Raw genomic sequence first — 17193 nt, 5'->3', positions numbered from 1 at the left:
AATAGTCACCGCCAATAGTAGAATACTGGGTTCAAAATGGTGTATATGAAGAGATCAATTCGATTATGCGAGTTCCGTCCTAATAAGGTAGTACTGTATACTACAATAAAATACTTTATTTGGAAGAAATATTTACTATATATGAAAATAAAATCTCAAAAGTATTACAATGTAACAATAACTAACCATTAACCAAGCAACTTCAATATAACAACATAAGACTTCTTGTTTCTATCATTACATAAGCAATTTATTAACTCGTTCTTTGATCCCCATACCGAATAAACAAAATTATTCTTTGCCATTAGTGCTATCGAGTTATGTGCTTAAGAGAAATTACAGTACCAGTCATCAACCAGAAACCGTCCTTCGTTAGGTTGGCATAGACTATATGATGTTGGGAACCATCCTTTTAATTATTTTTTTCTTTTTATCATATGCTAGGGCAGAACACACAGGTCTTTTATCATGTTTCAATGTATTGTGATTCAAGATGATGATCATGATTTAGATTGCCATGTGGATTGGCATGACACAGGATCTTGCCAAAGAAGCCCCCCCAAGAGAGGTTCATCTGCCTCAAAACAACATTATACCAACTTCTATAATTCTTGCAGTATTGCGCCTTTTACAGGGATGGCATGTCTATTAGAATTGACTGCAAAGTGGTTAGAAACGCTTCTCGTTCATTTAGTACAATGATGAAGAGAGCACCAAAAATTACCTCGTCAGCAAAAAGGTCTTCCTAAACGTCCAGCATTTAGGAAAGGGTACTACTATAGCATGATTCCTACCCTCATTTTCTGTTCCTAACTCAATATGGGGATTCAAATCTACTATAGGGCAATTCCTACCAAGCAATCAAATAAATAATGTAATATTCCCCTTCCAAGGGGAATTAAGCATTACCAAACCAACTAAACAAGCAAACAGTGTAAACCAAACGACCATTTTACATAACCTAATCTAACGTGCGTTTTATGGAATTTTTTAGCATGTTTTACAGAATAGAATAGATAAAAATAGTGTCAAGAAGTGTGTTTTATCTATCCTCCTTTGGTAGGAATCACCTCATACCCAAAAAAAAATAGGGTAGGAATCACACTATACAGTAGTAGAATCCTGATGATAGGAATCACACTATAGTAGCACCTAGGAAAGTCTTTCCTTTAATAGTCTGGCTGCATTCTTGGATCCCAACCAAAAAATAGTTTGAAACCAAAATGAAAGTTTCAACACTAGTTCCGGACGACGGACATGGATGACGATGACATGAATGCATCAGCTTCATCGAGCCACGACTGAATCGGGGTCCGTAATTGAAAATCTATGGGCGCTTCTAGCCACAGTTCATTACACCTAAACACGGTCCTTCAGGAGCTGTTTTCAGTTTTAAATATACAATCATTACTAGCTGAGTGCCAGAGAAGAAATGAATGTTATTTAAGCATATATGCACATATCAAGAGAGGGTGCTAGCCACTCCCTCTTTGTTTTAACCTCCAAAAGACTCCACACTTTAACAATGTTTACTACTATTGGTATCGATAAAAAAAAGTTTATTTAACCACTAGAGTGATGTTCAATATCACAAGCTTTAAAAATAAAGAATAAGATTTTTTAAATGTTGAAAGTCTTCACCCAGCTCCTATGTTCTAATTTCTATTTTTCTTTGGGTAAACCACATGAAAACAAAACATTTCTTTTCAATACATTAACTGCAAATGCAACAAAGAAATAAAAATAAACTATAGTATGATATTTTTCCAAGCTGTTGGTTAATGTTTCCGAGTTACGAATATGTAAGTCTTGTTGCGTTCATACACTTCTTTCCACTTGAATTGACTCCTACACATCGTCACATTGCGCACTTTTAACCTACATATGCAGTAGCTCCACCAACTGAGTACGGTGCTCCAATGAGAAGGCGGCAGTTTTGAGAGCAAGACCTGTTTACGCATGCTTTACACTTTATCCATCTTTATCTCTGACGATTTGACTATGACTAATTTCAAATTACCCAATGAGATTCTAGGTACAATATACTAATCATGTGTTTATTGGGTTTTCATAAAATGTTGGAAAATGCACTTTTTGGCAGTTCATTTCATTATAAAATCCCCAATTCCTCATGTCAGTCATGAGTCTCATCATCAACAATTGCGAGTGTTGTAAAATGAACCACTTTAACACCGTCTTACTCTATGTAATAATTCCAACCCTTTGACAATTTTACGTAAACCTGGTGTTCTTCCAAGAAATATTAAGTGTCCTAACCGTGTTAATTCATCACGCCAAAGTTAGGAACCCTAAACCCCTTGTAGCGTAATTTGGGGCTTACCCAGTTACAGTCGTTCCGATGCTATTGCTACCCTTCACCCAAAAACAGACTCGGACTAATAACGTAAGACAATATGCCACCCTGGATCAGCTTAATAATAAAATAGCATATTACGGTACCTTATTTAGTGACCCAAGTGGATAGCGTGCACAGCACATCAGTGTACTGCTTAGCAGATCAGAGGAGCAATGATATTATAATTACTGTACTCGAAAGGGAAGCGAGCCACAGTGGAGTATAAACCGGTTTTATTTTACATTTACGCAAATTTTAACCAGCATATTTCAATAAATCATTACTAGTACATTCATTTATCTCTTATAACCATCAATCACTGGGAAATAATAACCAAGGCAATCAAATTCCAAGTTGAATAACTGATAACGCTGAAATACTAGCACATAGGGCTAACACTTGTAGCGAAACATATTCCGCTTGCCAGAACAAAGGTAAAATATAATGTTTAATTGCAATGACGCAATCATACTGTTGAGGACAACCCAATAAATCATTAGCTCAATCAAGTAATGAGGTATCTTTAATACAATGACCATCGTTACGAAAGACCCTAGAAAATGGGATAGAAAGTCACGTTTCCTAAGTGCCCACAAGTCCTGGCAAATTTAAGCTCCTGTGTTTTGACTGTGTTTCATTTGTATTACAGTACTGGATTTTGATTACGGTGACTTTTTCTATTATTCCTGGTTTTCATGATGAATTGCAGATTATATATTCACCGGCTAAGTTTAATATTTAAAAATGATATTTTGATTATAAAATAAATTTTTGAATATACTTACCCAGTGAATATATAATAGCTGACGTCTCGGACGGCTCGACAGATACCAAAAAACTCGCGAGCGATCGCCGTGAAGGTTGCGGGTGTGACCACCAGCGCCGACTATCGGCCAGGTACCGCATATACTTGTCAAGTTCTCCAGTTCTTCTCAGTCCGCTGGGTCTCTATCGGGGAGGAAGGGAGGGCCTTTAATTTATATATTCACCGGGTAAGTATATTCAAAAATTTATTTTATAATCAAAATATTTTTAAATATTAAACTTAGCCGGTGAATATATAATAGCTGATTCACACCCATGGTGGTGGGTAGAGACCAGTATTAATGCAATAAAGGCGTATATGCTCATGAGTTTTTGACAATTATATCATAAAAAAACCCACTTAAATATAGGTACCTGGTAAGGAAGCTGACTCTGACGATTACTCTGCCTTATTAGTCCGCTTTCCTCACGAAGCCCAGCCATCCTCTCAGGATGCTGAAAGACTCCCAGGAGCTGTTATATCCAGGGCGACCACCCATACAACAGGACTTCAACAATACCCTTAATCTGGGCGCTCTCAAGAAACGACATTTGACCACCCGCCAAATCAAACAGGATGCGAAAGACTTCCCAGTCTTCCGTACAACCCAAGACAAGATTAAAAACATTTCAAGAGAAGATTAAAAGGATATTGGGATTAAGGGAATGTAGTGGTAGAACCCTCACCCACTACTGCACTCGCTGCAACAAATGGACCCAGGGTGTAGCAGTCCTCATAAAGAGTCTGGACGTCTTTTAAGTAAAATGAAGCGAACACCGACTTGCTCCTCCAAAAGGTCGCGTCCATAATACTTCGCAGAGACCTGTTTTGCTTAAAAGCCACCGAAGTTGCTATCGCTCTCACTTCGTGCGTCTTGACCTTAAGTAAACAACGATCTTTCTCACTTAAATGAGAATGTGCCTCCCGGATTAAAAATCTAATAAAGTACGATAAAGCATTTTTAGACATGGGCAATGAGGGCTTCTTAACGGAGCACCATAAGGCCTCAGACCCACCTCGTAAAGGTTTAGTACGAGCTAAATAAAACTTAAGAGCTCTAACTGGGCACAGTACTCTTTCAACCTCGTTGCCTACGATTTCTGACAGGCAAGGTATATCAAAAGATTTAGGCCAAGGACGAGAAGGCAGTTCATTCTTGGCCAAAAAACCAAGTTGAAGCGAACATGTGGCTTTATCTGTAGAGAAGCCGATGTTTCTACTAAAGGCATGGATCTCACTGACCCTTTTAGCCGAAGCCAAGCACACCAAAAAAAGCGTCTTTAGGGTGAGATCCTTCAGGGAGGCTGAATGCAATGGCTCAAACCTGTCGGACATCAGGAACCTTAGAGGTCTCGAAGGACTTAAGGAGATCTTGGAGATCTTTATTATTTGACAGATCCAAGCCTCTATGTCTGAACACAGAAGCCAACATGCTCCTGTAGCCCTTAATAGTGGGAGCAGAGAGGGAGCGAACATTTCTCAGATGCAGGAGAAAGTCTGCAATTTGGGCTACAGAGGTACTGAAAGAGGAAATAGAGGATGACTTGCACCAATCTCTAAAGACCTCCCACTTCGACTGGTAGACCTTGATAGTAGATGATCTCCTAGCCCTCGCGATCGCTCTGGCTGCCTCCTTCGAAAATCCTCGAGCTCTTGAGTGTCTTTCGATAGTCTGAAGGCAGTCAGACGAAGCGCGGGGAGGCTTTGATGAAGACTCTTTACGTGGGGCTGCCGTAAGAGATCCATCCTTAAAGGTAGACTCCTTGGAACGTCTACCAGCCATTGAAGTACCTCTGTGAACCACTCTCTCGCGGGCCAGAGGGGAGCAACCAACGTCAACCTTGTCCCTTCGTGAGAGGCGAACTTCTGCAGAACCCTGTTGATGATCTTGAACGGCGGGAATGCGTACGCGTCCAGGTGAGACCAGTCCAGCAGAAAGGCATCTATGTGGGCCGCCTCTGGATCTGGGACTGGAGAGCAATAGGTCGGGAGCCTTTTGGTCAAAGAGGTCGCAAAGAGGTCTATGGTGGGCTGACCCCAAGTCATCCAAAGCCTCTTGCACATGTCCTTGTGGAGGGTCCATTCTGTGGGGATCACCTGACCTCTCCGACTGAGACAGTCCGCCAAGACGTTCAACTTCCCCTGGACGAACCTTGTCAACAGTGAGATGCCTCGATCCTTTGACCAGATGAGGAGGTCCCTTGCGATGACGAACAGTGTGGGAGTGAGTGCCTCCTTGCTTGGAGATGTACGCCAAGGCTGTGGTGTTGTCCGCATTCACTTCTACCACTTTGTTTCGGAGAAGACTCTCAAAACTCGTCAAGGCCAAGTGAACAGCCAACAGCTGCTTGCAATTGATGTGAAGGCTCCTCTGATCCGACGTCCAAAGACCCGAACATTCCAGACCGTCCAGAGTCGCTCCCCAACCCAAATCCGACGCGTCTCAGAATAACACGTGGTTTGGGTTCTTGACCGCCAGGGAAAGACCCTCTCGAAGACTTATGTTGCTGTTCCACCAGTTCAGGCACGTCTTTACTGGCTCGGAGATCGGGATTGAAAGTTTCCAAAGTCTTGCTCTTGTCCCAATGGGAGTCTAGATGGAACTGGAGAGGGCGAAGGTGAAGTCTCCCTAGCGAGATAACTTGTTCCAGGGATGACAGAGTCCCTAGGAGGCTCATCCAACTTCTCACTGAGCAACGGTCTTTTCTCAGCATGAGGCGGACTTTGAGCAAGGCTTGATCTATCCTGGTGGCAGACGGAAAAGCCCGAAAAGCTAGACTGCGAATCTCCATCCCCAAATAGAGAATCGTTTGGGAGGGATTCAGTTGAGACTTCTCTAAGTTCACTAACAGTCCCAACTCCTTTGCAAGATCCAAAGTCCATTGAAGGTCCTGCAGACAGCGATGACGGGACGACGCTCTGAGTAGCCAGTCGTCCAGGTACAGGGAGGCTCGAATCCCCGATAAATGAAGAAATTTTGCCACATTTCTCATGAGCCTCGTAAAAACAAGAGGAGCAGGGCTGAGGCCGAAGCACAGTACTCGGAACTGGTACACCACATTCCTGTATACAAACCTCAGATACGGTTGAGAATCCGGGTGTACAGTGAACCCTCGCTACTTCGCGGTTCGACCATCGCGGATTCACCACTTCGCGGGTTTTTTCCATAACCCATATATATATACATATAGCGGATATTCCGGAAAATTCGAAAATACCGCGAAATCTGAAGACAACCAAATACGATATTTTGTTACCTGTAATTCCATTAATACTGTAATTAGTAATATCTGCTCTTACTGATTGTTCATTGCATTACCTATGATATATAATTCAGCACAGAAAGAAATAAAACACAAAAAGAGAATGTGATCATACGATAATACAGTACTGTATACAGTACGTAGTAAAATTAAATCGAACATGAAACGCAAATCAGATGCAGTCATACCATATTAGAATGGTGTAAGGCTGCTGATGGCTACTACAAATGTAATGGATGTGCATCTTTTCCATGATTCTTTTGTATGTACAGTATACGTACGTAGTACTGCATCCAATAATATTCTTTGTTGCAAAAATCACATTTCGAATAAGCGTACGAGAGAGAGAGAGAGAGAGAGAGAGAGAGAGAGAGAGAGAGAGAGAGAGAGAGAGAGAGAGAGAGAGAGAGAGAGAGAGAGAGAGAGAGAGAGAGAGAGAGAGAGACACACACATCCTACAAAAGAATAAAATACTGTAGCATACGTAAAGCTATTATTACAGTGAACCCTCGTTTATCGCGGTAGATAGGTTCCAGTCGCGGCCGCGATAGGTGAAAATCCGCGAAGTAGTGACACCATATTTACCTATTTATTCAACATGTATATTCAGACTTTTAAAACCTTCCCTTGTATGTAGTACTGTTAACAAACTACCCTTTAATGTACAGAACATTTAATGCATGTACTACAGTACCCTAAACTAAAACAGGCACAAATAGTAAAGGTGATTTTATATCATGCATTTCCTAAACATGCTAAAAAGCACGATAAAAAATGGCAACCAATGTTTTGTTTACATTTATCTCTGATCATAATGTAGAAACAAACTGGAGGTAGAGCTTTGCTTATTACCCAGACATATTTCCCATACTTTTCCCTTAGAACTACATCACATCTTCCTACTTTAGATATATATATATATATATATATATATATATATATATATATATATATATATATATATATATATATATATATATATATGTGTGTGTGTGTGTGTGTATATATATATATATATATATATATATATATATATATATATATATATATATATATATATATATTTATATGTATACACATATACATACCTACATATATACATAAATACATGCATATATATATATATATATATATATATATATATATATATATATATATATATATATATATATATATATATATATATATATATATATATATTACTGTATATATATGGGTTATGGAAAAAATCCGCGAAGTGGTGAATCCGCGATGGTCGAACCGCGAAGTAGCGAGGGTTCACTGTATTATTGTTATTATTATTATTATTGTTGTTGTTAATAAAATTATTATTGTTATTATTATTATCATTATTATTATTATTATTACTGTATTATTATCATACGATAATTCAGTACTGTATACAGTACGTAGTAAAATTAAATCGAACATGAAACGCAAATCAGATGCAGTCATACAATATTAGAATGGTGTAAGGCTGCTGATGGCTACTACTGTACGTACAGTACTACAAATGTAATGGATGTGCTTCTTTTCCATGAATCTTTTGTATGTATACGTACGTAGTACAGTACTGCATCCAATAATATTCTTTGTTGCAAAAATCACATTTCGAATAAGCGTACGAGAGAGAGAGAGAGAGAGAGAGAGAGAGAGAGAGAGAGAGAGAGAGAGAGAGAGAGAGAGAGAGAGAGAGAGAGAGAGAGAGAGAGAGAGAGAGAGAGAGAGACACACATCCTACAAAAGAATAAAATACTGTAGCATACGTAAAGCTATTAAATATTGTTATTATTACTGTTGTTGTTGTTAATAAAATTATGATTGTTATTAATATTATCATTATTATTATTATTATTATTACAGTACTGTACTGTATTATTATCATTATTTATTATTATTATTATTATTAATAAGTACGTACGGTATGCGCGGGGTATCTTGTACGAGTTGGTAACCTACGCATCATATACTGTAAGACGGGTTGTGATTGGTTCAAGCGCTGATAGATGACGAATCAGAACTCAAGTTTTGTTATCTAGCCTGTGATTGGTGTTTTGCCATCATCTCCAGCTTCCAGCATCTAGGTTCTCGCAGGCCCGGGTCATCCACTCTCTGTTCCCATGTATCGCTGAGTAGACGTTCTTAAGTTTGTGAATCTGTGCTGTGTGCGACCTTTTTAAGTTGAACTTTTTGTCAAATCCTACTGTACAATGGCTCCCAAGCGTTCTGCTTCTACTAAGGCTGGTAGTGAGCCTAAACGCCACCGAAGGATGATGACGATAGCTGAGAAGGTTACGCTTCTCGATATGTTAAAAGATGGTAGAAGTTACGCGCCATTTTGGCATCAACGAATCTACTGTTCGCTATATCAAGAAGGACGAGGCGAACATTAGAAAGACGGCTGCAATCACCTTTAGCAGATCAGCGAAGCGAGTCGTTACAACGCGTAATAAAACGATCGTACGCATGGAAGGTGCTTTAGCTGTGTGGATTGCCGACTGCCAAAAGAAGAACATAGCCTTGGATACGAACACCATCCGAACAAAGGCTTTGAGCTTGTATGAGAATTTTGCTGCAAAGGAACCTCAAGACGACGACGGCAACCATGCTGAAGATGATGATGATGCAGATGATCCTCAACCAGGGACATCCACTGATTCCCAGCCTCAGAAACGTTTTTCCGCCAGCAAAGGATGGTTCGCGAAGTTTCAGAAACGCTTCGCTCTGAAAAGCGTTTCCCTGCATGGCGAGGCTGCTTCGGCTGACACTGCCGCTGCTGAAACTTACGCGAACCAGACATTCAAGAATATTATCGCCGAAGGTGGATACAAGCCGGAACAAGTCTTTAATATGGATGAGACCGGCTTGTTTTGGAAGAGAATGCCGTCGCGAACTTTCCTGTTCAAAGAGGAAGCCAAAGCCTCTGGCTTTAAAGCATTCAAGGATCGCGTTACCCTCGTGATGTGTGGCAATGCTGCTGGATTTTTGCTAAAGCCGGGGCTTATTTATAAGTCGAAAAATCCTCGCGCTTTGAAAAATAAAAATAAGAATCTCCTTCCCGTGTACTGGATGCATAATCAAAAAGCATGGATTACGAAGATGCTGACCTCCAACTGGTTCCATCAGTGTTTTATCCCGCAAGTCAGCAAATATCTCTTAGAGAAGGGCTTGCCATTCAAGATCCTTCTCCTTATGGATAACGCTGGTGGACACGCAACTGACCTGTCGCTCGAGGGCATTCAGGTTGAGTTCCTGCCACCCAACACCACGTCATTAATTCAACCGATGGACCAGGGGGTTATCAGGGCGTTCAAGGCCCTCTACACGAAGAACACCTTGGCGGACCTCGTTGCGTGTGTGGATGCTGCCCAAGATGATGAGGATGAAGATTTTAACTTGAAGGCGTACTGGCGGCAGTACACCATAGCCACGTGCCTGCAGAATATTCAGAAGGCACTTCAAGAGATGAAACCTGCAACTGTGAATGCGAGCTGGAAGAAGTTGTGGCCCCAGATTGTTTACGACGACGAGGGATTTACACCTGCTGAAATCCAACACTCTGCAATACGCAAATCTGTGCAGTTGGCTGCCATAATTGGAGGTGACGGGTTTGGCGACATGACGACTGAAGACGTCGACGAGTTGTTGGACTGCCATTCCTAGCCCCTAACTGACGCAGACCTCGAAGACCTGACGAAATTGGCAAGCGAAGACGAGAGTGAAACCCAGGAAGAGACCCAAGAAAATGTCGAAGAAACGGGCTCTCTCTCTCTCTCTCTCTTGTAAATTGATTTTTTAAGTTTAAAATTTACATTTACTGTACGTACGTAAAACAAACAAACAAACAAACAACTCACTCACTCACTCTCTCTCTCTCTCTCTCTCTCTCTCTCTCTCTCTCTCGTAAATTGTTTTCCTGCTTTGCTACGTACAATATGTACTGTACAGTACTGTATGATTTTATATAGATACGGTAAATTATATTTGTATGGTAACATATTTTGTAAATGCTTTTACTGTAAATACTGTACTGTATCATTATTTATCACTTTCATCATGCGCGTTAAATGCCTTCTTTGTTCTGAGCGTGGTTGTTTACTGAGCGTACAGTACTTTATGACGCCGTCGTTTCAGGCGGCGTCATAAAGAAAAACATTTCATTTGGAAGTCCTAAGAAAAATACGTAAACTAAAACATTGGTAATAAAAAAAATCAACATACTGTATAATCAATATAATCGATGCAAAAACTAACCTATACATATATGTGTACACTAAATGAGTTTGTTTCTTCATTATGATCAGAGATGAACGTAAACAAAATATTGGTTGCCATTTTTTATCGTGCTTTTTAGGTGTTTAGGAAACGCATGATATAAAATCGCCTTTAATATTTGTGCCTGTTTTAGTTTAGGGTGCTGTAGTACATGCATTAAGTGTTCTGTACATTAAAGGGTGGTTTGTTAACAGTACTACGTACAAGGGAAGGTTTTAAAAGTTTGAATATACATGTTAAATAAATAGGTAAATATGTCACTACTTCGCGGAATTTCACCTATCGCAGCCGCGTCTGGAACCTATCTACCCCGATAAACGAGGGTTCACTGTATAGGAATGTGGAAGTACGCATCCTGCAGGTCGAGAGAGACCATCCAGTCTCCCTCTCTGACCGCAGCTAGGACGGACTTCGTGGTCTCCATCGTAAATTTTGTTTTGACAACAAAAACGTTGAGCGCACTGACATCCAGCACTGGCCTCCAACCTCCTGTATGCTTTGGGACTAGGAAGAGACGGTTGTAAAATCCCGGTGATTGAAGGTCCGAGACTTTCACCACCGCTCCCTTCTCTAGCAACTGAGACACCTGCTGTTGTAGTGCCTGTCTCCTTGACTCCTCTCGATACCTGGGAGAGAGGTCTAAAGGAACTGCTACTAGAGGAGGTCTCCGTACAAAAGGTATTTTGTACCCCTCCTTGAGCAACAACACAGACTCTCGGTCTGCACCCCTCTTCTCCCAGGCCTGCCAGAAGTTGTTCAGTCTGGCCCCTACCGCTGTCTGAGGACGTGGGCAGTCAGACTCTGCCACGGGAGGACTTGGATCCTCTCCTCTTGCCTCTTTTACTGTGGGCACGAGCGCCTCCCCTACTGGGGGCTCTGCCACGAAAGGGCGGGATAAACCTCGTAGCTGGGGTATCGAGCTTGGGTCTTACGACATAAGACGATGAAGGAGCAGCCTTGCGCGCCGACGTAGCCATCAGGTCGTGGGTATCCTTCTGCACCAGAGAAGCCGCAATATCCTTGATCAACTGCTGAGGAAACAAGGCAGATGACAACGGGGCAAAGAGAAGCTCCGACCTTTGGCAGGGAGTTACTCCTGCCGAAAGGAACGAGCAAAGAGTCTCCCTCTTCTTAAGGACTCCTGCCGTAAAGGTAGCGGCGAGCTCATTAGAGCCATCACGGATGGCTTTGTCCATGCAGGACATAATAAGCACGGAAACATCACGGTCAGCCGAAGAGATCTTCAAGCTCAAGGCTCCCAGCGACCAATCTAAGAAGTTAAAAACTTCGAAGGCCCTGTAAACCCCTTTGAGGAGATGATCAAGGTCCGAAGAGGACCAGTAAACTTTAGAGCGTCTCATGGCCAGGCGACGGGGAGAGTCTACGAGGCTTGAGAAGTCACCCTGGCCAGAGGCAGGAACTCCCAAGCCGAGAACTTCTCCCGTGTCATACCAGACGCTCGCTCTAGAAGCCAGTTTAAAAGGGGGGAAAGCAAAGGCTGTCTTCCCCAAACTCCTCCTGGTGATCAACCAATCGCCTAGCAAACACAAAGCTCTCTTAGAAGAGCGAGAGAGCACTAGCTTATTAAACGATGGCGTCGAAGTAGCTAGGCCTAGCGTAAACTCTGACGGAGGCGAACGAGGAGCAGCAGTTACAAAATGGTCAGGAAACAGATCCTTAAAAATCAGCATGATCTTTTTAAAGTCCATAGAGGGCTGAGCAGCTTTAGGCTCCTCTCCGTCTGACAAAGTCCCCAAAGGAATATCAGTTGGAAGGGGATCAGCGACTTCCTCATCCAACGGAACCTCGTCCGACAACTGCCGAGTCTCATGAAAAGGAGAGACCTGCCGAGGCGGCAACGCTCGACAGGCAATGTCCACAAGCAAAGGAGCAGCAGTAGCAGAAGAGGAAGCGACGTCACGCCGCTGCTGAAAGGACTGAAATCCTTGAGACTGACCAACAACAACAGCTGAAGTTGATTGACGCTCGACGTCACGTCGGAACTGCATTGACTGCATAGACTGAGCAGGCAAAACAACCTCCGACTGCGGTGACTGACGCTCAACGTCACGTCGAGGCAACGGAGCCGGTCGGCGAACGTCAGTGCGGGGCTGCGGCGGCAGCAGCTGAACGTCAGTACGAGACTGCAGCAAGGGAGGATCCACGTCACGTGACTGACGTGAAAGACTACTGACATCACGTTTCAAAGTACTAGAAACGTCAGCACTAACGTCAAACGGACGAGTAAATACTCGTTTGGGCGGCTGACGGCCAGAGTCTCGTTCAGCGTAATGGCGACTCGAAAGCAAAGGATCATCGCGAACCTGCTCAACGTCATACTCTTCCATAAGGGAGGCAAGCTTAGACTGCATGTCCCGCAGGACAACCCACTTCGGATCAACAGGAGTCGGAACGGGCCGTGACGTCGGTAACGTCTGTGTTGGCAAAACATTGCCTCTACCGCGACCCTCGGACCCCGTGTTACGCTTGCGCTTAATAGGCGAACAGTCTTCCGACGACTGCAAAAGGTCAGAGCTGTCCCAATGGCTACAGCCAGGACGCTGGACCTGTCCTGAAGGGACTGACTTTCGCTTCAAGGGTCTAGAAACCTTGTGCCAAGGTTTCTTGTGCGATAAGTCTTCGGAGGACGAGGAGAACACAGTCTCACCCGTCTTATGGTAAGGGCGATCTTGACGAGAAACGTCCGATACCAAAGAGGGAACGTCTGTACGTTGGTTAAAGCCTCTCGTCCCCTTAAGTCCTACGACATTACTTCTCCCTGGTGCAGGGGAGCCTGAAAGAGGTCTCGGACTAGGGGAGCGACAAGCACGAACAGACGAACCCTTTGCGCACTTATCACTTTATCACTACGATTTTCTGTTTTACCACTCTGACACTTCAACAACTTAACATCTGACATGAGTTGGTTACGGTCCGATGCTAAGGACTCAACTTTTTCGCCTAAAGCTTGAATCGCAAGAAACATATCCCGCATGGACGGTTCATGAGTGCTAGTAGGGGGTTCAGGAACAACTACTACAGGGGAAGGATTAGGTTCAGGGGCATGGGAGGAGGAAAATTCCAACGACCTAGAGGAGCTTCTCCTCACCCTATCTCTCTCCAGCTTACGAGTATATTTGTCATATTCAAGCCAGTCGAATTCCGACAAGACCACGCACTCATCACACCGATCTCCTAATTGGCAGGATTTACCCCGGCAATTAGAACAAACGGTATGTGGGTCGATAGAGGCCTTGGGAAGACGTTTGTTGCAATCCCTCGCACACTTGCGATATTTAGGTTCAGGGATAGGAGAAGGGTCAGCCATATTGAACAATCAGAGAAAATCCAAGTCAAAACCAAAGTCATCAACAATAAACACTAGCCAAAAAAAGGGTTTCAAGAGTTTAATTGAAGAAAAAACACCTGTCACAGCGAAAGCCCATAAACAACCAAAATAAAGTACTTCACCAAAAAGGTCGAAAACTCAAGGTCATCAGCAAGCGGAACCAACTTGTCGACAAGACCGACAGAGAAGAACTGGAGAACTTGACAAGTATATGCGGTATCTGGCCGATAGTCGGCGCTGGTGGTCACACCCGCAACCTTCACGGCGATCGCTCGCGAGTTTTTTGGTATCTGTCGAGCCGTCCGAGACGTCAGCTATTATATATTCACCGGCTAAGTTTAATATTTAAAAATACCATACAATTAGACTGAAATATTGTATATTATAAAGGGTTTCAAACGTAACTGATGACGACATATAGCGTAACCCCAAAGCTTTTCAATTACGGTAGTCGACCCTCCATAACTCAAAAACTATGGATTTTCAATAGAAATCTTTATCAAAATTGTTCAAAACACACAATTACATTTTCCTATTTCTTAAAGCCGTAGAAGATAGTTAAAATATAGAAATTTACCCATAAACCATTAGAGGGACATGATGTGAATTATAGGCAATTATGATACATTAATAGTGAACTGCGTGCCTGGGGTGGTCAGCAAATCTAAGTTCCGCTCGCCAAAACAGTGGAGCAATAAGATTATGTTTGAAAGCAAAGCGAGCCAAGACGAGTAAAATCTATTAGAACAGAGGGTTTTATTACAGTTACGGACAGGGAAAACTTTCCTAATGAAAAGCAACTTTATCCTATATAAAAATGCAAGTTTCCTTAAAAATTTACACTTTTTATTAACTGCAAATAAATACTTAATGATATATATATATATATATATATATATATATATATATATATATATATATATATATATATATATATATATCTATATCTATATATATATATATCCACCAATAATGGGGGACCCCCAGTGGGAACCCAGGGATTTGGATGGGGAAAACATTGTTATTACCTCATCACACCCAGTTTTTACGTAAATACTTGCTCTGAACAAGTTTCCCATGCAAGTTCATTCAAGTTTACTTTATAGACTTCGTGCTGTTTCCATTAACCAATCACATACGCATACCATACATATGGAAAATTGCCACAGGGGGGTAATATTTCCCCACCCCCTTTTCTTATTGCTTCAATTGGTCACATCAGTCCCTTCCCAAGCCTTTTTCCATGTTAAGCCTTTGTCCATGTTCTACTGTTTGTGTACTATAATAGAACTTCCTATAGAAACCTGTAATGGTTGTAATTATCAGCACTAGAAGCCGCAGGGAAGTTTCATGGATATTACCCCCGATGATCAGCAGCCTTCGACATCCCGATCATAAAGAAAGTCATTATTTTTGTTTTAAGTTTAATTAACTGGATAGTGAATGCAGTTCATTATTAAAGTTATATTGATGTTAGCGTGCACAGCTCTACATCACCGCTTGCTAGTACATACGGAGCTTGGCGTTTTCATTTTTCGGCGAACGAAGCGAGCCAAATGCGGAACAAAAGCCATTAGATTTAGGGTAAAACATTACTGTTAGTGCGCCCTGCTCAACATTACCACTTGCCAGTACACACAGAGCTTGGTTTTTATTTTTTCGCGAGCGGAGAGCGCACGGCAGAGCAAGAACTACTAGATTTAGGGTAAATCATTTTGAACATAAAATATATGTTTTCCTATAATAAATAATGTGATTTCATTGAGTTAGACTTCATTTCAATTACCAGTTTTAGTGAGGGTGTAGTGGGAAAGTAGCCGAACTGGTTGTTCTGTTTGCAATTGAAATGAAGGTCAAATTCGGTTAAATCACGTTATTTTCTACAGGAAAACATTTGCTGTTTGAAATGTTTCCCGGTCTGTAAAAATAATTTTACCGAACAGAGCATTACACCGCTTGTGATCGGGCCATATTAAAGATTTAGATAACGGTACTCATCAGAAAACGGTGGTCGACAAAGGCACCTCTGTCTTATCTAATAAGTATGTGGTTTCACTCTCATTTCTGCATGAAAAAAAAACTTATGTTAGTTTTCTTGTTTACCCAACTCCCACCTTGAGAAACCCCATTACTCTTGGGGTATGTGGGGTGGTAGATATAAAAATGTGGTTCATCATGCAAAAATGCCATGATGGCGTCTTCCAAAATTTGACTAGCTAATCTCTGAATAATCAACTGGTAATGGTGGTAGGCTATAGTTTAGAACAGACTACTATACCTTACAATACTTTTGTATAGGGTATAGTTTTACAAACTCGGTGGCTACCCTAAATCAATTAATTAATTAATTCACCAGTAAACATTAATTACATTCAATCACAAAGAGAACTGCAGTATCTACAGTACAATACATCCATTCAAATAAAGATTTTCAACCGGCCAATACGGCCTATCTAGGTTAAACGTGGAGTCTTCCAGGAGAGAATTTGAAATGTAGCTCAAGTAAGTAATTAACGAATGACATAATGGCAAAACATTACATATAAGAGAAACAGTAACACTAATAACAACTTACATTGGAATTCACAAGCACATTATATCGGAACACTTAAATTTTACAGATTTTCAGCCAGGAAGTCTAACTTTAGCGACAAATGGCGGACAGTGACACACTGTGACAGGAAAGAACAGTGTAGCCAGATAGATATTTTACAAACTCTCCCTAAAGGATATTATCACAGGAATTCATTTTACCATAAATGACCCATTTTCATGATATCTATCGTTCGAATTCATACCATGATGTAATTAAAAATTATATATATCTTAAAATGCTTCTTAAATAAGATATAATCGCTTAAAATATGCCATAGGGGAATTAGTTTCTGAAGTTTTGGCAATACTGCTGGTTCTCAACCTTTTTATTTCGAGATGAAACCTCCATATTTAAAAAGCAACACATTCATCATAAAATAAAGATACAAAAAATAATTGTGAGAAGAAATAATAACTTTTATGAAACACAAGAAAATTAAATACAAAACTACTACGGGAAATATTCTCCGATCTATGAATACTGTACTGTGAAATCTGAATTAAAATTACATAGAGATTTACAGCGTTAAAGCTATTTTGGTACTACTTG

The 17193-nt window shown here is 41.4% G+C and overlaps 1 long non-coding RNA gene across 1 annotated transcript in view; it reads right to left on the bottom strand.

The window, feature by feature from the left end:
* Positions 1 to 16709, bottom strand: part of LOC137631958 (uncharacterized) — a 31904-nt gene extending 15195 nt beyond the window's left edge. The window contains exon 1 of the long non-coding RNA XR_011041963.1: positions 16624 to 16709. This is a non-coding gene — a long non-coding RNA (uncharacterized lncRNA). The remainder of the gene's footprint in view (positions 1 to 16623) is intronic.
* Positions 16710 to 17193: the final 484 nt, after the last annotated feature.

Source organism: Palaemon carinicauda, chromosome 40, assembly GCF_036898095.1.
Source record: "Palaemon carinicauda isolate YSFRI2023 chromosome 40, ASM3689809v2, whole genome shotgun sequence".
Lineage (NCBI taxonomy): Eukaryota > Metazoa > Arthropoda > Malacostraca > Decapoda > Palaemonidae > Palaemon > Palaemon carinicauda.
Note: the sequence above shows the minus strand (reverse complement) of the source record. Positions and strands in the feature narration are given on the sequence as shown.